This window comes from Pyrgilauda ruficollis, unplaced genomic scaffold (assembly GCF_017590135.1).
Source record: "Pyrgilauda ruficollis isolate IOZ18807 unplaced genomic scaffold, ASM1759013v1 scaffold115, whole genome shotgun sequence".
In the NCBI taxonomy this organism is placed as follows: Eukaryota; Metazoa; Chordata; class Aves; order Passeriformes; family Passeridae; genus Pyrgilauda; species Pyrgilauda ruficollis.
The window spans coordinates 94,203-107,802 of record NW_024509766.1 but is presented as its reverse complement, the minus strand read 5'-3'; the positions used below and the strand labels follow the sequence as shown (position 1 = coordinate 107,802).

The 13,600-nt window shown below is 53.0% G+C and overlaps 1 protein-coding gene across 1 annotated transcript in view; it reads right to left on the bottom strand.

Moving 5' to 3' along the window:
• Positions 1-7,099, bottom strand: part of ADAMTS10 (ADAM metallopeptidase with thrombospondin type 1 motif 10) — a 63,074-nt gene extending 55,975 nt beyond the window's left edge. Inside the window, exon 1 of the mRNA XM_041480752.1 lies at positions 6,890-7,099. The gene's annotated coding sequence lies outside the window, so the exon portion shown is untranslated. The remainder of the gene's footprint in view (positions 1-6,889) is intronic.
• Between the last annotated feature and the right edge of the window lie 6,501 nt (positions 7,100-13,600).

The window sequence follows — 13,600 nt, the reverse complement described above, 5'->3', positions numbered from 1 at the left end:
CCCAGGAGGGAAGGTGCCGTTTTCACACCGTTCCAATCAGATCCAACCCCATCCAAAGGCGCTCCCCAGCAATGTGGGAAAAGCAGACCGACACTGCCAGCGTGACCCTGAGAGCTGAGGGGTCTCACCCAGGTCTCTGTCCCCCTGCCAGCACCCCGGTGCCAGCCTGGGTGCCAGGGGCACACTCTCCCTGCCTTTGGGGCACCAGCTCCCTCTTCCAGGCCCTCCGTGGTGCTCCACAGCCGGCCCTGCTGTGCTCTGGCCGGGCACACCCTGCATCCCTTTGTACAGCAGCTTCACGGGGCTTTGGGCTCACTCCAGCACTGTGTGGGAGGAGGGTTTTGGTTTTTTTTTTTTTCAAAACACGATAACTATTTTACAGTCAAATCTATTCAGTGCAATCTTGGTGAGGAAAGGGCTGAATCTCTGCCTCACTCCTCTCCAAAATCTTTAATTTTGCCAGCAAAGGGGCAAAAGGAGCTTGTGCCAAAGCCAGGGCAGGGAGAGGAGAGCTGGGAGCAGCGACCTCGCTCTGACACCGCCTGCTTGGCTCTCTGGAAATCCTATCCCTGTGTTACATAAGGACCTGGCCCTATCTGGAACGCCGGGGTCATTGCACTTCTCCAAGTGTGGTAAAATGCTCGGAGGTCCTCAGCAGGAAAGCGGGAGGGAAGTGCCAGCTCGGATCCTCCTCGGGATGGGGAGCTGGGCCTGGGGCAGGGCTGGAGCTGCCAGAGCAGTGCCACAATTCCAGCCCGGGGCAAGGTGGGCACCGAGATTCCAGCGCTCCCATCCTGGGACTCCTCCTGCTTTCGGGAGAGGACTCCACCAGGCAGGTCCACTCTCAGACGGGACTTATGCAATAGTTTGGAGCCTCTCCATGTGACCCAGACTTGCTGGCGCTCTGCCATCGCTCTCCTCGCTGGCTGCAGCCAGGCACAGAGCGGCGGGATTAGAGAGAGGACGGGCGGTCATTAGCGGCGTGCCAGTCATTAACGGCGTGTTAGTCATTAACGGCGTGCCAGTCATTAACGGAGTGCCAGGCATTAACGGTGCATCCCCCGCCGCACTGGGACACACATGTCCCATGAGTGAAGGGACACGCGTGTCACCCACATGCACCCAGGGCACAGCTGCAGCTGCTTGTGTGCAAGGGGACGGGGACACGTGGAGTTTTTATGCGGATTAAACGCTATTTGCACATGGATACACGTTATCTGCATGTGACAACACATTATCAGCATGAGGAAACACGTTATCTGCATGGGGATCGATATTATCTGCATGGGGATAGATATCTGCACATGGATACATGTTATCTGCATGTGATAACACGTTATCAGGATGGGGAAACACATTATCTGCATGGGGATAGATATTATCTGCACGGGCACACATATTCTGGGCATGGACACATGTTATTTGCATGTAATAACATGTTATCAGCATGAGGATACATGCTATCTGCATGGGAATAGATCTTATCTGCATGAGGATAGATGTTATCTGCACACAGATACACGTTGATAGCTCTTTGTCTGAACACACTACCTGCAGGTGTGGTGCCCACCCCCCCTGTACCCTGCCATCCATGGAATACAGATATTCCATGCACAAATGCCATATTTACACCCTGCATCTCCGTGGCTGCCTCTGCCACCGTGAAATGCTCCGTCTGTGTGGGGTTCAGCACAGCCAGGAGAGAATCCAGACCTCCTGGGTCTGTGCACAGGCAGCTCTCCCTGTGCTCCTGCTGCTCCTCCCGGCACGGAGCAGCACCAGGGCTCTGCCAGGAAAGGGCTCCGGGAAAGGCCGGGAGCGCTCACCCCTCGGAGCGGGCAGGGAAGCAGAGGCAGATCCAGCCACCTCCATCCCGGCAGGGCCGGATCATCGCCATCCCGGCACTGCTGGCTCCTCTCTCCTCGGCACTGCTGGCTCCTCTCCGTCCCGGCAGGGCTGGTTCCTCTCTCCATCCCGGCAGGGCTGGCTCATTCTCATCCCGCCAGGGCCGGTTCATCCCCATCCCGGCAGGGCTGGTTCCTCTCTCCATCCCGGCACGGCTGGCTCCTCTCCATCCCGGCAGGGCTGGCTCATCCCTCCATCCCGGCACGGCTGGCTCATCCCCATCCCGGCAGGGCTGGTTCCTCTCTCCATCCCAGCACTGCTGGCTCCTCTCCATCCCGGCAGGGCTGGCTCCTCTCTCCATCCCTTCAGAGCTGGTTCTCATCTCCATCCCGGCAGGGCTGGTTCCTCTCTCCATCCCAGCACTGCTGGCTCCTCTCCATCCCGGCAGGGCTGGCTCATCCCCATCCCGGCAGGGCTGGTTCCTCTCTCCATCCCGGCAGGGCTGGCTCCCGCAGCTCCCCTCCAGCCGTCTCGGTGCTTACACAACCCAATCCCGCAGGGCACCGAGCCCTGGGCTTGCACAAACACCCTGGTGTGCCAACAGCGAGCTGGGCTCACCTGCGTAACCAGGAGGGAGCTGCTCCATGCTGTGAGCCCCAGCTGAGGCAGGGTTATGTGGTTTATGCAGCTCCAGCTCCCAGGCTGCTGTCACAGCTCTCACACCGAGTGTCGCACCTAAAATTTGGCTCTTTGTCAGCCACGCTGTAGGATAGGGCCATAACCCAGTACAGAATGGTTTGGGTGAGAAGGGATCTTAAAGCTCATTTAGTTCCACTCCCCTGCCATGGCAGGAACACCTTCCACTGTCCCAGGCTGCTCCAAGCCCTGTCCAGCCTGGCCTTGGGCACTGCCAGGGATCCAGGGGCAGCCACAGCTGCTCTGGGAATTCTATCCCAGCTCCTCCCCACCCTCCCAGGGAACAAAACATGTCTGTTTATCAGGCTGGACGTGCTGCAGGGGAGGGCACAGTCCCCCTACAGCCCCTGTCACCAGGTGCCACACCTTGTGCACCCACAGTCTCAGGCTGGAGCTGGAGAGACAGGAGAACTCTGCTGAGCTTCCCAAGAAAAGTCTCTGAGGTGACTCCTGCTGCCCAGCAGAGCTGGGAGAAGCACTGAGGGACCTGCAGTGAGCCCAGGGCTCAGCAGCTCCTTCTGTCACTGTCACAGCACAGCCAGTCCTGGCCAGGGGGATGGATCCACAGCATGGCCCAGCTCCAGCTCCCCTCGGGCTGAGCTGGTCCTGCCAGGCTGAATTAAAGAATAAGTGAGGTTGGAAGCCACACAAGGGGGTCTCTGGTCTCATCCCACTCTCAGAACTGAGTTCCCTTTGTGTTAGATCAGGACCTCACAGCCCAGCCTGTCCCAGAGGGGCACAGGGGGAAATGCAGGGAGCTGTGGAGTGGGACCTGCCTGTCCTCCCAGGAAAATAGAACCAGTCAGAGAAGGGATGACACAGAGAAAGTGTCCTTCCAGAGCAGAACAAACTAGGGAGGGATTTGGTGACAGCCAAGGTAACAGTGGGTGCAAGGCCATGGGATCACCCCAGGGCAGGGCAGTGACCATGGCAGAGGCACCCACAGTCCCAAGCCTGGTCACTCTGATGCCTTGGGTTTTAGGCTTTTCTGTTCTGTTTTGGTGTGCAGCTTTTAGCTTTATATTAAGGATAGATATAGGATATATAGGATATATATATATATTTAATGGACTAAACCTTATAAAAATGAGAGATCTTGTGACCAAGCCCTTTTTGCTTCCATCTTGGAGCCCCCTGGGCAGAGCCACGGCTGTGCCTCCAGCACTGCCAGGGTGTGGCCTTGCAAGGCACGGCAATAAATCCACTTTATTACTCTCAACTCCCTCTAGCCTCTCTTCCAGCTCCTCAAGGCATCACCCCCATGCCAGGGGAGCCCTGCAGGAGCAGGGATGCCTCCTGTGGGATGAAGCCTTGCAGAACCCTTGAGCTGTGGGATCCTTCCAGCCCTTACAGACCTGCAGATCGTGTCCAGGCTCTGGCTCCTTGGGAGCTCCAGGAGATCTGCTGGGCAGAGATTTTGGGCCCTTTTCCCCTTCCTGTAGGTTCTTTACTCAGGGAAACGTGGCCCAGGTGGTGTGGCCCAGATGCAGCTCCTTCCTCCATGGCCAGGGAATGAAGAGTCCCTAACCCTGACAGGACTGAACTCGTCCTCTGCATTTACATTTTGGAGAAAGCCACTGCCCACCGAGGTCACAAATCCCACAGGAGGAGGCCAGGAATTCACCTGTTAGTTCAGTTCATTTGGGACCAATATTATAAGTGTTTGAGTTCAGAAAGATTTGCAGGACTGCACAGGAACAGATTAATTTAAAGTAATTTTTCCTTTTAAATTAAGCTATGATGTAAGAGTAGGAAACACAATATTGATAATTGTGATAAACAGAAGTGTAAAGCTGTGGATGTCCCATCCCTGGAAGTGTCCAAGACCAGGCTGAACAGGGGTAGGACTGGATGAACTTTAAGGTTCCTTCCAACCCAAACCATTCCATGATTCCATGAAAGACTCTGAGTAGTCAGACATGGAATATCCCAAACATTTCCCAGCCTGGGAGGATGCAGAAGGTGAGAGAAGAGCAGCAATGGAGCAGCTGGATTGAGACCATGCACTGATGTTGCTCCACTGAAGTCAGACAGAGCTAAAATATTCCAGCAGTTTCCCAGTGGAGACTGTCCCAACCCTTCAGCTGCCTGCAGTCTTCATTGAAGGCCCTCACAGGAACCAAGATGGGAAAGTTGGCTTGGATGGTGTCCCTTTAAACCTCCCTCAGCACTGGAAAACAAGGCTGCATCCAGGCTGGTGGTTTTCCATGTGTCTCTCTCCCACGTGGGACCCAACCTGCTCACCTGGGAAATGTTTGTAACTCCTCACCCTGCAAACATTTCCTACAGTGGTGGGGTCAGGCAAACACCTCTGTGCTTGGGTGCCTTCAGCACACCTGAGCTGACATCACCCAGCCCACTGTTTCTGAAAACATGATGGGTTTGGTCCCAATCCTGCTTGTTCTGAGCCCATCTTGTGTTAGCCCAAGACTGAGGCAGGGCAGGACGTGACCAGCACATCCTGCACTGCGCCCAGCTCAGAAGGAATTCATTGCTGGAAACTTGGCAAGAAAAGTGGGCTTTGGAGTCGGGGGTTTCAGATAAGCTGGAGATTAGGGTTTGCATGGAATCATCCTGCTTGAGGACCCTCCATGGAGCTGCTCCTTCGGGAAGAGGAGCCCGGGCTGCCCCTGGACCAGGATTCCATGGAATGGTGAGAACAGCTGCTCCTCCCCAGCAGTCCCTGGGTGGCCTGGAACCACGGGTGATAAGAGAGCCTCTCATGTTTCAGGTTGGAGGAACAGACACTGTTTATGTCGAGCAGCACCACCTTCCTCCCCTCAGGGCTCCTCTTCAGCCTCCCGGCGGCTGCTCAGGCCCGGCTTATCGGGGCCTCCCGGTGCCAAAGGAAACAGCTCAGCCCCCCAGCCTTATCCGGGCCGAGCTGATTTGCAGGAGATGACAGCACCTTTCCCATTCCCCGCGCGGGGAATGCAGCTGGAGCCGCCCCAAAGAGGCGCCGGGAGGTTTTTGGGATCTCGGGAGGAGGAGGGGAGCAGAGGGTGCTGCCCTGGGGCCAAGCAGGAACAGAGGGAGGCTGAGGATGGAGCAACTGGAGCACTCAGCACGTTCCATATATGGAGAAACTTTGGGAACAACCTCCCGAGGGCTGCGGGAAGCCTCACTGATGGAGGCATCTTGGAGCAGTCCCGGCAAGGCTGGTCCCAAGTGGGGGAAATTCCCGGTGCTGGGAATCACCTGGGTGTCCCACAGAGCGTTTCCCCTTCCACCTGAGGGAACAGAGGCTCCCCAAAGCCCTCCCTGCCATGCCCAGCATCCCACCCTGGCACCACTGGGCGCTGCAAGGGAGGATAAAACCAGAAGGAGCACGACCAGAAGCAGAGCTCTGCTGGCCTCCAGCGCCGGGGATGTTGGCAGGAATTGCAGCATGAACACAAATGCCCCCCGAGGTTTGCATCTTGACCACAAAAAAGTCCCCAGAAATGGGCCTCGCTGTGAAATTTTACATTTACCTGCTCCCAGCACAGCTCCACACTTCCCCCTGGGTTGGTTCTTCCCCTCTGGAAGATATTTGCCAAGGTTGTTTTATAAACTCCTTTCTATTTATAGCCCAGCTCCTTCAGCTCTAATGAGATAATCTTCTGGCATCTCACCACCACTAATATTTACTTTGATGTTTAAAATAACATCTTCTGAGGGATCGATTTTTTAAAAAAAGTAATTTAAAAAGCACCTTTAAATCATAATCAAAGCAAAGAAAGAACTGAGCAGAGCAGTGGGGCCGAGCTCCTGGGGATGCACAAAGTCAGTGACACTGCAACTTTTTCAGGGCAGACTTTTATAATCCTCTGAGCACATCAGGAGGGAGAGAGGCATTGGCAGCTCCTGAAGATGGAGAGAGAGACAGGGAAAGAGGGAGAGGGAGCGCGGGCTGTGTTTATTCTCAGGAATGAAGGCAGCAAGGAACGTTTCATTCTGCAGCAGGGCTTGGAGCTGCTGCTCTCTGTAACTGAGAGCTTCGCCCCGGGCAGCTCAGCAGAGCAGATTTGGGGTTTAGAGAGGCAAACATTCGATCCCGGGGTTAACACAATTAAAAAGAGGGGCTGGGGGAGGCGAGGGAGGCAGCACCAGAGCCCGGCTCCCGCTGCCTGCAGCCACTTTGAAACACAAGCCTGCTTTTTTTATGGAAACTCTGAATGTTGGAGAAGGGTGAACATGGTTTTCATTCTCATAAATGTTTTTCCAGCGTGCAAGGCTCTCCGGGCTCATTCCTTCTCCAGGGAGACGGTTCTGATTTCAAAGAACATTCGCGTTCCCTCCACCCCAGACCACCCCACTCCAACCTCAAAGAGTCTCCTCTGGAAAATTATTTTAAAGAGCGTTTTACCTTTTTGAGTGCTTTCCCTTCTTTCTTCTTCTTTTTTTTTTCTCCCCTCCTTTTAATTCCTTCAGCTTCTCTTTTTTTTTTTTTTTTTTTCCTCTTCTTTTTCCCAGCAGCAGCCAAAAGCTCCTCTCTCCCCTCAGCCCTGCTTGTGTCAGAAAGTTTCCAGGCTGAGGGTTTGTCTTGCCTTCCTTAAGAAACTTCTTCTGTCAGACCCAGGCAGAGCTGGAGTTGGAGGCTTTGCTAAAAAGTCTCCTTTCAGGAAGTGAGCAGTAATAAGAGAGTGGCTCGGAGGCAGCACATGGATAGGGGCTGCTCGAGAAAAAAAAAAAAATAATCAAAAAAAAAAAAAAAAAAAAAAAAAAAAAAAAAGAAAAAAAGAAAAAAAAAAGAAAATCCCCAAACCCACAAAGCTGGAAAAGTCCCGCCCTGAGTGCTGACATCAGTGCAGAAGGCAGGTCTTGGCTGGAGCAGTATAAAACTAGTCAGCCTTTCTGTGGAGGAGCAGGGAGGGAGCTTGGGGCAGCCCTGGAGGCGATGCTGGGGCTCCCCTGTGGATAAAACATCCCAGGAAAAGCCAGAAGGGAAAGAGGCCGTGCTGCTGGTGGCACACAAAGCAGATAAAGCAAGCCTGCCTTGGCTTTGGTTTGGTGTTTTTTTATCCCCCCCAACAACAAACAACACCCCCACGGTGCATTTTAACCGGAGCTTTCCCAGTGCTTTTAAAAACGCGGGGAGAGCGTGAGGAAACGGCCTGAAAGGCTGCACAGCAATGGCAGGGACTGGCCGGGAATCGAAAAAAAGCCCTCAAGAACTCGCCAGTGCTTTCAGAAGCGCCTTCCCCCTGCAGTTACATCATTCCTGCCCCGCTGGCTGCGGGACCGCGGCATGCTCCTGCCCTCTGCCACCGTGGAGTGTCCCCCCGAGCACAGAATAACCCCGGGAAGAACCAAAGAACCCCCTCGCAGGACACCTCAGCAACAAACGGCAGGAGCTCGTGTCCTCCTTCCTTCTGAAGGCGGCTCTGGGATTTCAGAGCCGAGTTTGTGAGCCTTGGTGGAGAGAGAATTACCTGGCAGTGCTGCAAACGCTGGAAAAATGAGCCTTTTCCGAGCTGCCCTGCTTTTCCCTGGGAAGAGAGAGGGGCCCTGGGGAAGGACACAGGGGAAGGATGGAAGCACCAGGGTGAGGATGGACCCCCAGCCTGAGCCCTTGGTGGGGACAGAGCAACCCCAAAACCACCTTGGCATTGCCTTTTCCTCCAGGAGGATTTGAATGAAGAGTTAAGGGGTGAAAGGTTGCCAGAAAAAATGTTACATATATATATATATATATATATACCTCCATGGAAAACATTATAAGGAAACATTATAGAAATAAGAATACTATATATATATATATACACACATAAAAAATATATTAAACACATATTAAATATTAAATATAATAAAATAACACTTTAAGTATATATTACATATATAGATTCTTATATTAAACATTAATTAAATTTATAGATTAAATAAAATATTAAATATATATTAAATAAATGTATAACATATTATATTAAATATATATTAAAATATATATGTATTAAAACAAACTCCTTGAACCTGAGACCCCAGGATAGGATTGCAGGGGGACATTGGGAGAGCAAGACAGGATTTGCATCCCTGGGCAGTTGGTGTGGATGCCAAGTGCAGGACAGTCCTGGCAGCCTCGTGTCCTGCCCTGACCTTTGCAGGCACAGCTGGTGCCAAAGCCATGGGACACAGCCCTGGGCAGCCAGAGCTCCTGGCCACGGTCCCTGGTGCCACCCAGGCTGCCCCAGCAGCCACCAGACCATGAGATGGGCATGGAGAAAGAAAAAAGCCTCAAAGGCCTGGCCAGCCCCGTGTCCTGATGGGATGCTGGCCCAAAAAAAAAAAAAAAAAAAAAAAAAAAAAGGATGAAGGGAAAAAGCAAGGAAGTTGTGGTACTTTTTGTGGTGGATCTCGCTAAATCGTCTGCTATCAGCAAAGCAGGATGAACCTGACCTGGAGCTGCACCAGCCCTAATTCATGTTCTGCCATAAATTTGTTTTTTGGAGCCCTCTGAACTCCCCTCCTGGGAAGGAGCAGCAGCAGGAGATGCCCAGGAGGGACCTCCTGAGTCTCCCTGAGCTGCCTGGAAGGTTTGCTGATCCAAATAGCCCAGGAAAAAACAGGATAAACATCCTTTGCTCTCAGGAGGAGCTGGCTGAGGGTGGGAGATCACAGCCCCCAGCTCCACTCCAGCCACTCTCTCTGTGCAGACTGGAAAGGGCTGGCTCTGCACTGGAAAAAAAGAGTTCAAAAGGGACTGGGATTGATTGCTGGGCTGGATTTTGGGCCAGTTCCCTGGCTGGGTGGACAGAGTGGTTTCCTTCCTCCCCAGGCCACGCTGGCCATTGTCTGAGCCCCCAGAGCACACCCAGAAAAGAGCAACTGAACAAAATATTTGGGGTTTAATTGAATGGTGCTGCTGCTGGCCAAGGAAAAACTAATTGCTGCAAGTGTGGCCTGGTGCCATTCCAGGGGTGTTCTGTCTGCTGGAACTTGTCTCAAACACACTCAGTGTGGAATGAACAGGGACAGAGGGGCAGATTTCCTTCCCCAGAGAGTGGGTCTGTTCTGCCAGACCTTTGGAAAACTTGTTTTCCCCTGATTCACAGGGTTTCCAGTCCCTCCTGGGTGGTAAATACAGAGTCAGACTCTCCTGACTTGCAAGGAAAATTCCCCCAGCCCTGTACCCAACCCAGCAGTGCTCTGAGCACCCTCAGATTTGTACCAGACCAGCTCCAAAAATGGGCTTTACTCCAGTTCTAACCTGTCTCTGAGGAGGGGATGGAGCAGCACAACCCTGACAAGACAAGACCTCCATCACCTGCACAAATCCTGGAAAACTAATGCTGAAACAACCAGAGGCTCTCAGCAAAGAGGAGGAGGTGATAAACAGCATAAAGAATAGAAATTTTCAGTCCCCGAGGTTGCTAGAAAGTTTATTTTTCAGATTAGTTTGGTATCAGAAAAATCTGAAAATCTGCATGAAAAAATGGTTTCACGGGGCAACCAACAACCCCCCCATTAAATCTCCAAAATCACCCGGCTGCTTCCTCTCCCTAGGATGAGGAGACGAGGCTGAATTTCCATCAGAGATTTGCAATCCTCGCTGTCCGGGGGGATGGAGAGGAGCCGGGAGCAGCTCAGTGGCACTGCACCCTCCTGTGGCTGCAGGGAGCGGCCGGGGCTGCCGGGATCCCGAAACAACGGCGGGAGGATGGAAACACCTCGGGGTGCTGGAAACACCTCGGGATGGATGGAAACACCTCGGGATGGTGGAACACCTCGGGGTGATGGAAACACCTCGGGATGGATGGAAAGACCTTGGGATGGATGGAAACACCTCGGGATGGATAGAAACACCTCGGGGTGGTGGAACACCTTGGGATGATGGAACACCTCGGGATGGATGGAAACACCTTGGGGTGGTGGAACACCTCGGGATGGATGGAAACACCTCGGGGTGGTGCAAACACTTCCAGGATGACGAAAACCTGCTTGGGATGATGAAAACCCTGCTGGGATCCTGAAACCCCCTGGGATGATGGGCACCCCCTTGGGATGCTGCAAACCCTGCCAGGATGATGGAACTACTTCCAGGATGATGGAAACCTCCCCAGGATGATGGAAACCCTGCCAGAATCCTGAAACCTCATAGGATGATGGAACCCCTTGGGATGATGGAAACCCCATAGGATGATGGAAGACCCACGGGATCCTGAAACCCCTTGGGATGATGGAAACACTTCCAGGATGATGGAAACATTTCCAGGATGACAGAAACCCCTCGGGATGATGGAAACAATGGCAGGATCCTGAAGCCCCCTGAGATGCTGGAATCCCCTTGGGATGATGGAAACCCTTGTGGGAGGATGGAAACACTTCTAGGATGATGGAAACCCCTCGGGATGATGGAAACCTGATTGGGATCCTGGAAGCAACAGCAGGATCCTGAAACCCCTCCAGATGCTGGAAACCCCTTGGGATGATGGAAACAGCAGCAGGATGATGGAAAACCCCTCATGATGATGGACTGAACCCCCCCAGGATGATGGATTGAATCCACCTGGGATGCTGGAAACCCTGTCAGGATGATGGAACCACTTCCAGGATGATGGAACCACTTCCAGGATGATGGAACCATTTCCAGGATGATGGAAATCCCGGCAGGATCCTGAACCCTGTGGGATGATGGAAACCCTGCCAGGATCCTGAAACCCCTCGGGATGATGGATCCCCTTGGGATGATGGAAACCACCCAGGAGGATGATGGAAACACTTCCAGGATGATGTAAAGCCCCTCAGGATCATGGAAACCCTGCCTGGGATGATGGATTGAACCCCCCAGGATGATGGAAACACTGGTGGGATCCTGCAAGCACTGTTGAGATGATGGAAACCCTGGGAGGATGATGGAAACACTTCCAGAATGATGGAAACCCCCTCAAAATGACGGACTGAACCTTCCCAGGATGATGGAAACCCCTTTGGGATGATGGAAACCCTGCTGGAATGATGGAATGAACCCTCCAGGATGATGGAAACCCCCCAGGATGCTGCAAATCCTGCTGGGATGATGGAACCCCCCCAGAATGATGGAAACCCCTCAGGATGATGAAACCCCCCCAGGATGCTGGAAACCCCTCCGGGATGCTGGCCTGAACCCCAGGGAAGCACAAAGGCTGACACTTCCAGGCCAATTTGGCACTGCCCAGCATTGCTGGATGGTGCCCAACGCGTCCAACCCGCACCACACCAAGGCCAGGGCTCGTCTGAAGGCTTGAAAATGCTGCAGACTCCATCCTCATTGCCATTAGGACACACAGGGAACGCTGCTGAGGCCTGACAGGGTAATTCTGTGTAAGCATTTTGTACATAAAATGAAATATTCTCCCTGCCTTGCTATGTCTGAACTGCAGGGCCTGGGCAGAGTTCCCAGCTCTGGCTCTACATCACAGCCTGGCCCCAAGTCCGTGTTGGGACAAGCTCCTTGGCCACAGACTCACCCTTTTTATGGCTGTTCAGCACCCAACACAACAAAGCTCCATTCAGCCCTTCAGCTACTGCAGCAATAAACAAAGTGCTCGGCTTTGTTTGGAGCCCAGAGGCTGCAGGTTGGGAACCTGCGAGTGAAACAAGCTGGAAACAAACGGGTTTGTTTTTCCACCGGGGCACAGACATGTAAACTAATTGCCCAACAGTAAAGCCAGGCTTAATTAGTCCCAGGTGTTAAATAAAATAGGGTTGGTGTTTCCCAAAAGTGTAACTCTGGCTGGAAGGAGGCACAGGCTTTGAGAGCAGAGCCATCAGAAGTGATTATCGAGATCCTTGTGTCTGATCCCAGAATTCTGGGGGGATTTTGGGGCAAAGGACAAATATTCAGGTGGGTTTTGCCGAGGGCACTGCAGTGGGGTGCTGCATTTTCACCTCAGGATCTGACCTTGTCCTTGGAAAAAGCTTAGTTGTGGATTTTTGGGTAAACACCATGAAGAGCTCCATGTGAAAACAAGAACAAAGGACTCCTAGAGGAACTCAACATTCCATGGGGCTGAGGGATGCTCAGAGGTACCTTGTACTCTGCCAATCCAACCTATTCTCAATTTTTTTTAAAAAAATTCCAATTAGTTCTGAACATCATTAAGCTCATCCTGCTTAATAAGGGCCTTAGTCCTGACTTCTACAGTACAATTTTCTGCCAACAAAAGTTAAGAAACTTTGGGATTGTCCATCCATCTCCTTGGGACACCTTGCTGCATTCAGCAGGAATCAGTCATGGATGGGGCTTGGAGCATCCTGATCCAGAGGGAGGTGTCCCTGCCCATGGGAGGGTTGGAAAGATGGGATTTAAGGTTCCTTTCCAACCCAAAGTATTCCATGATTCCAAGGTGCCACAGCCTTTCTCCACAGCTGGCCCTTGTCCCTGTATCCAACAATTCCAGGATGGGTGGCAGCCAGCTAGGGATGAGACATGGAGATTTTTCCTCCTGGAAAGGGAGACATGGAGCAGCTGGAAATCCTGCAGAACATCAGCATCCTTTGGTGGGACCGGAGATGGAAGGTTCCCAGCTCAATGGCAACATTCTGGCCACTCTGGCACCACAAAGAGCTGATCACTGATCAGAAACAGGGAGGAGAACCAGGTCAGGAGAGGCTTCTTGGGCTCCTGAGCCTGCTCCGGCCCATCACAAACCACAACGCCCAAGCAGCCCCTCCCAGAGGGCCTTTCTCAGTAGCTCCTGGCTTGGATGTGGAAAGTCCAAAGAAATTCAGTTTTCCTTACTCCTCTGTGACTTCCAAGAGGCCCAGCCTGGCGTGACAATGGCTCTGACAGGAGGGGGCAGCCGGGGGGGATTGGGCTCTGCTGCCAGGGAACAGGGACAGGATGGAGGAAATGGCCTCAAGCTGCTCCAGGAGGAATTTGGAGGACATCAGGAGGAATTTCTCCATGGAAAGGGTGGTCAGGCCTTGGCAGGGGCTGTCCAGGGAGGTTTGGAGTCCCCAACCCTGGAGGGGCCCAAGGAAGGGCTGGAGGAGGCACTGAGTGCTCTGGGCTGGGGACAAGGTGGGGATGGGGCACAGCTTGGACTCGATGTCCTCAGAGGGCTTTTCCAGCCCAGCTGACTGTAATCCTGTGGCAAAG